Here is a 6,187-nt window from a genome sequence, read left to right as displayed (position 1 = left end):
GGGTTGAACTTGGCCCAGACACTGTCCCTGAACTCTTTTGCTCAAGGCTCTACCACATATGCCACAGCTCCACTTCCACTTTTGGGTAGTTCATTGCAAATGAGTCATAGACTCTCCTACCTGGAATAAATTTGAACTGCAATCCTCAGATCTCAGCCTCCTGAGTAAGATTACAGGCATGAGCCACCATCAATCAGCACCAGGCCCAACTCCAAAGTACATTTAAAGGTTGGCTTTATGGTACAGGAATGGATATGCAAGAGTACATAACAGATCAATTTAACAAGTACAAGTGTAGTAACCTTGTTTTTTTCAAAAACTAGGATTCTATCCATTAATGTAACACCAAGAAGGGAACATGATGCCACTGAAGAGCACAGCGGGCCTCTGCAGCCTTCAAATAGAAAGCAATGGTGGAGAGAAAGGGACAATTTACTTTCTAGATACCCTGTCTTGCAGTGATAAATAACATCGTCTTCATCACATGGCTTGGGGCTCCTGCTAGGGTGTTCTGCGTTGAGGGCTGGCTTGCTCTAAGAGCATTCCAGTCAAAATTCTCATAAACGCTATCCTTCTTGGGGATAAAAAGGAAAGAATACTGAAATAAGACGGCACAAAATATGATCTCCTTAGCCTATGAAATTGGCAATCTGGGTGATATTTGGGGTTTAGAAAAGATGTGAAAATTTATCTGGGAAGCTGGGAGGCAGGGTGGCATCAGATAAGAGCTTACAAATCAAAATGAAAAATATGGAATGCATTTTATTCTGAGCCACAAGGCCCTTATTAAGGGTTTTCTTGTTTATATTAATTATCTTCTTTTTTGTTTTAAACAAGTCCTGGAGCTTGAATTCAAGCATAGGCCCTGTCTTTGAGCTTTCTCAAGGAGAAAGTATCACTTCCTGCTTCCTCTGTGTATGTGGTACTGAGGAATATAACCCAGGGCTTCATGCATACTCAGCAAGCACTCTACCACTAGGCCGAGAATTTCTTTTATGTATTCTACATTAGAGAAGGTAGCATGCCATCATGGTCAAGATTACAGGTTATGGAACTGCAGCTTTGCGTTTTAATCCATCTACTTTATTTATCTGCATCCTTAGACATGCCAGGGCATGCTCAGACTTCAGTTTTCCTCATCATCACGGCGAGAATCCTACAAGAACATTACATGTCAAGCACTCACATTCATATTCACTGTGAGGAGAAATTGTTACTTTAGCTTTCTTGGCATAATGTCAAATACAGACCTATATACTACTTTAAAAAAAATGTACCTAAAATGGAAAGTTGTTATGTTTACTTCGAAGAACTGGCAACCCTCTGAGCTGTTCCTAAATTTAGATTTACATTTATGCCTTTGTAGGTATGAGTTTTGCAGTGAGTAAAGACATCTCCAAGAAGGATACAAACTCTACCAGAAAAGCACCTCAGACCAAATCAAAAGCAGTACAGGTTCTTCTGACTCCACAAATCTCAGTCCCTTGCTAAGGTAGTAGCCCAATGTGTAAGCACACATTGGCCATGGATAATAAAACTTTAGGGAGTAAGAGCAAACTGACGATTGAATACAAAGAAAGCTGCTTCTAGTTAAATTGCTTGAGTTTGCTGGCCCTGTCTGTACACTTAATAAGTCCATGTCTTGGTTGGCTAAAACCCTTTTTTTCATAGATGGAGTGACACATACAAGGTGTCAAAACACAGCAGCAGAACCATCACTTTATCAAAGAGTACACATAAAGTCCTCCGTGTCTCAGAACTGCTTGACATAGAAAACAGAGAAATAGTCTAAGTACTTGAATGTGAGCAAAGCTCTTCCTTTCAGATCTTAAGGTATTTTTCAGATGTAAGAAGATGTCCTAACCAGGAGCATGGCCTAGAGGTAGAGTACTTGCCTAACATGCATAAAGCCCTGGGTTTGATTCCTCGGTATCACACTCAGGAAAAAGCCAGAAGTGGTGCTGTGGCTCAAGTGATAGAGTGCTAGTCTTGAGAAAGCCCAAGGACAGTGCCCAGGCCCAAGTTCAAGCCCCAGAACTGGCAGAAGAAAGAAGAGGAGGAGGAGCTATGAGAAATCACACACACACACACACACACACACACACACACACACACACACACACACGTGCACAATAAGAAAACAAAGAAGAGAAATGTTCATGAAAAGTTGTTGAAAAAATATTTTAAAAAATAGCCAGGCACCGGCGGCTCATGCCTGTAAACCTAGCTAATCAGAAGACTGAGATCTGAGGATCATAGGTCACAGTTCAAAGACAGTCTGGGCAGAAAAGTCCATGAGACTTTTATCTCCAATTAACCACCAGAAAACCGGAAGTTGTGCTGTGGCTTAATGTGATAGAGCACTAGCCTTGGGCTGAAGGGCTCAGGGACAGAGTCCTGATCCAGAGTTCAAACCCCATGACCAACACAATAAAGAAAAAGAAAGGAAGGAAGAAAGAAAGAAAGAGAGAGAGAGAGGGAGGGAGGGAGGGAGGGAGGGAGGGAGAGAGAGAAGAAGGAAGGAAGGAAGGAAGGAAGGAAATATAAAAAATAGAAATGGGAGCCTCAAAGTGGCAACATTTACAAGAGAGTAAGCAGAGGTGATTCCTAAAAGTTGGACACAATTAATGGAGACACCGACTTAGAGATGCAATGCTGCCAGCAAGGTTTGAGGTATTCACAGAAAAAGGCAGTGACATGGAAGAAGCAGGTGTCTTCTGTATACTTCTCTTAAAGTTTATTATATACTCCTCAGGCATTGGACTGGAGGTTAGTTAGCAAAGATTTCTTGTTTTGTCAGCAAATCCAGTATAAAGTGTCTCTGGCATGAAAGATTGGAAGGAGACACTTACTGTAAGATGGCAGCTGTGCCTTATGGAACCCAAGCACAAGAACACCGACAGTACACAAAGCTGGAAAGCAAGCTGGCAAGCCGTTTGGTCTCACCTCTCTTGCCCACTGTGCACGTTCTTTCTTCAATCTCACTTCAGGCTGATTTCTCTGCCGCCTGAGGTCTCAGCATGGAACGCCATCCCCTCAGCAAAAACGCTTCCACGAACTACAGCACTCTCCATCCCCAGGGAGAATCTCTGTAGCTCTGTTTAGTCACAGATGACATTACAGCAAAAGGACAGTAGACACTTGCTTTGTGTCTTGGGAAATATTTTAGAAGCTTGAAGAATAAGTTTGGTTATTTACAAAATGAACATTTTCATCTTTTTTTCTGAATCAGTAGGTTAATAGCTAAGGAAAAGTGAGTCTGTTTTGTGTGTCAATGTCTGTAGTGTGCCTACATGCACCGGCACTGTTGATAAAGCCTTATATAAGGCTCAGCATTACTAATCACTTCATAAGTATGTGCTGAAACTTGTCCACTCCCCAGAAACACATTCTTTGGCAATCATAAACTAGGATTACAAATTCAATGTACAAAATAACTCATACAACTGCATAGACATTTCATTCAGTCGGAAAACTGGACTGAGGTTAATATGGAAAGGAAAGAACCATTAATCAAACAAACATTCATTAGCTACCATATCTTGTGAGTCTAAACACCATTTTCAACTGAGTGTCCAATGTTGAATAGCCATATTTCCTTACGTATACAAACTTTAGAGTCAATTTAAAAAAGCAATTTTATCGTTAACTTTCTGTATTCAACTTTGAAGTTTTCAAATAGGCTGTAGGTTTTCATAGATCAAGTGTAAGTCATCTCTATTTCAATAGAGTTAGAGTTCTTTCTCTCATTGTTCATGATTCACTGGACACAATTCCTTGGCATCTTTCATACAGAGACCTCCTCTGGTGGCAGCCATCTGAAGACTCCATTCCGTTTGACCTGCAAAACGACAAACTCAAATGATAATCCAGTGTTGACTATCACTGGGAGAGTGGCGAGGGCCAGGAACTAGAGTGATTCCATAATGTTTTGGGGGGGGGGTTGTTTTGTTTTGTTTTTGCCAGTCCTGAGCTTGAACTCAGGGCTTGAGCCCTGTCCTTGGACTTTCTCAAGGCTAGAGCTCTACCATTTGAGCCTTAGCACCACTTCTGGCTTTTTTCTATATATGTGGTACTGAGGAATTGAACCCGGGTCTTCATGCATGCTAGGCAAGTATTAGGCCAAACACCAAGCCCCTGGGAGTCCTTTATGATAGGGAGCACTCAAGGGCTTTAGTGGATCAATGCACTATTTTGATTCTGATCCACTGGATAGGATCCCATCCATATGTGGTGACTGCACTAACTCCACGGGAGCTGTGACAGACGAAACCATTTCAGATTATCCCCGTTACCCTCAAATGTCAAGAAAAGACTTACAAAGTAAATGTCATACCTGCTCTGTCTATAAATTACACTCATAGTATAAGGTGGAAAAGGGAGCCCTGTCTTACATACATATACAGAAAAGTATTACTGTGGTCTAAAGATTGCTAGCTTGACTTGTGTAACAAAGTAAGGTATACATCAAAACCACCATCAGATTAAGAAATTTCCACAGCTTTGATCAATTCTTCAAACAATGGAGCAAGTTCCTTTTCTAGGCTGACAGTCCTGTGTTGGCATTGTTACTGGCTATGAAACTGCCGAGGAGAGGGAGATGACTGAATTGAACCACCTGGTAGGTGTTATGCAGATGATGCTTTTATTCTTGTAAAGTCCAAGTTAGCTCCCTTGGCCTGTTAGCAAGGGCAAAAGTAGATAAGAAACCAGGTCAAAAAACATGCTCAGGAGCATTATAGTTGGCCACTTTTTTTTTTTTTTGATAACAGGTACTCCATCTCTATCCAACACAACAATAGCATGGAGTCCTTCAACACTTGGTAACTTCTTATGCAGGAATTGCTTTAGGTCATCTGCCATGACGAATCCCTTTCCCTCGATGCTCAATCTTGCATGCCTGGGTTTCCCGGCCACCAGAATATCCCCACCGCACTTGAGCAACTAACAAGTCTCTGGCAAACTGAAAAGTCATCATTTCAAACAAGGTTTCCTTTCACATTAGTATCGCCTAATACTAAAACCTTTGGTGCAACGAATCATCTTGTCTCTAGCAAAGGGGTCCTCGAGAAGACACATTCCTAAGGTAGAAAAGGAAATACGTCACTTAGAAAGGAACTCTCCCTGAATGGCAAGACAAGTACTAGTTCAGATCCAACTTGTACACAACATATATCCCAACTCATCTCATAGCACAAAGGAAATATATTAATATTCAAGATATTAATTAGATAGTGATATGCAAGACAAGTTAATAAGCTTAAACATTATCAAGTTAATAAACCCAAGTGATCATAAGTCTAATGCTGACCCTAGGAAGTTACATCCTTTCTGTAAAATAAAAAGCCAGTCAGGTGCCAGTGGCTCACACCTATAATCCTAACTACTCAGGAGGCTGAGATCTGAGGATCAAGGTTCAAAGCCAGCCAGGGCACGAAAGTCCATGAAACTCTTATCTCCAATTAACCACCAGTGATGCTGTGGATCAATATGGTAGAGTGGTAGCCTTGAGCTGAAAAACTCAGGGGCAACGCCTAGGCCCAGGGGTAGGGTGGTAGCCTTGAGCTGGAGAGCTCAGGGACAGCGCCCAGACCCAAAGTTCAAGCCCCATGACTGACAAAAAAAAAAAAAGCCAGTAATCTACCAAAATCTATCATATCCATTTATATGATACCCATTAAGTATTTTTGGATATAAAATAGCATGCAAGCTGAGTGCTGGCAGCCCACATCTATTACCCTTACTGTTCAGGCATCCAGATCTGATGTTTTCTGTAAGCGAAGTTGCTTTCCCCTTTTCTTCCTCTTGTCCCCTTGTCAGGCCTGCTGCCATTTATCAGCATGGATGCGGCCAATGGCTCTCCAGATCCCTGGATGATGAGATTACAAAGAAAATAGCAGGAGGCTGGTTCACTGGAGACAGCATGAATGGACTGTGTTCATGCGTCGGGTGTGTGGGTAAGTGAGTTCCAGGGTGGACTCAGGTGGCTCAGTGAACAAGATCATTCCCTGGGCTGTGTCTGAACAAGGTCATCCCCTGGGCTGTTTCTGACCTCAACTAAGCAATTTATTTATCACAGAGATCATGCCATTTTTGCAGGACCTTAAAGTCTAACAAGCCAATAGGCAACACAAACATGGCCCAATTTGAGGAATCCCCTCACCAAGAATAAAGAAAAGTAACACAC

At 41.9% G+C, this 6,187-nt stretch overlaps 1 pseudogene; it reads right to left on the bottom strand.

Moving 5' to 3' along the window:
* Positions 1–4,484: 4,484 nt before the first annotated feature.
* LOC150064172 (ragulator complex protein LAMTOR3-like) lies at positions 4,485–4,863 on the bottom strand (annotated as a pseudogene).
* Positions 4,864–6,187: the final 1,324 nt, after the last annotated feature.

This window comes from Megascapheus bottae, chromosome 4 (genome assembly GCF_031878675.1).
Source record: "Megascapheus bottae isolate mThoBot1 chromosome 4, mThoBot2.hap1, whole genome shotgun sequence".
In the NCBI taxonomy this organism is placed as follows: Eukaryota; Metazoa; Chordata; class Mammalia; order Rodentia; family Geomyidae; genus Megascapheus; species Megascapheus bottae.
Note: the sequence above shows the minus strand (reverse complement) of the source record. Positions and strands in the feature narration are given on the sequence as shown.